Here is a 734-nt window from a genome sequence, read left to right on the forward strand (position 1 = left end):
AATTAATGGGACCACATTAAACTAAATAACTTCTGCACAGCAAAGAAATAATTATCAGAACAAATAGACAATCTCCAGAACAGGAGAAAATACTTGCAAACTGTGCATCAAACAAAAGACTAATATCTAGAATCTACAAAGAACTCAAACAAATCAGCAAGAAAGAAAATCCCATCAAAAGTGTGCAAATGTGCAAATGACACGAACAGACATTTCTTAAAAGGAGATACACAAATGGCTAACAAACATGTAAGTCATCAGGAAAATGCAAATTAAGACAACAATGAGATACCATCTTATTCCTGCAGAAATGCAATCCTTGAAAAGTCAACAAACAATAGCCGTTGCTGTGAATATGGTGAAAAGGCAATGCTTAAACATTGCTGGTGGGGCCGGTGGGAATGTAAATTAGTACAACCTCAATGGGAAACAATGTAGAGATTTAGTAAAGAAATAAAAGTGGATCTACTATTCAATCCATCAATCCCACTACTGGGTGTCTACCCAAATAAAAAGAAGTCACTATATTAAAAAGTCATCTACAGGTATATGTTTATTGCAGCACAATTCACAAATGCAAATATGGAAATATCCTATGTACCCATCCACCGATGAGTAGATAAAGAAAATGTGGTATAGGCTGGGCGCAGTGGCTCACGCCTGTAATGTCAACACTTTGGGAGGCCGAGGCAGGTGGATCATGAGGTTAGGAGTTCAAGACCAGCCTGGCCAAG

This window comes from Colobus angolensis, unplaced genomic scaffold (assembly GCF_000951035.1).
Source record: "Colobus angolensis palliatus isolate OR3802 unplaced genomic scaffold, Cang.pa_1.0 Scaffold13, whole genome shotgun sequence".
Lineage (NCBI taxonomy): Eukaryota > Metazoa > Chordata > Mammalia > Primates > Cercopithecidae > Colobus > Colobus angolensis.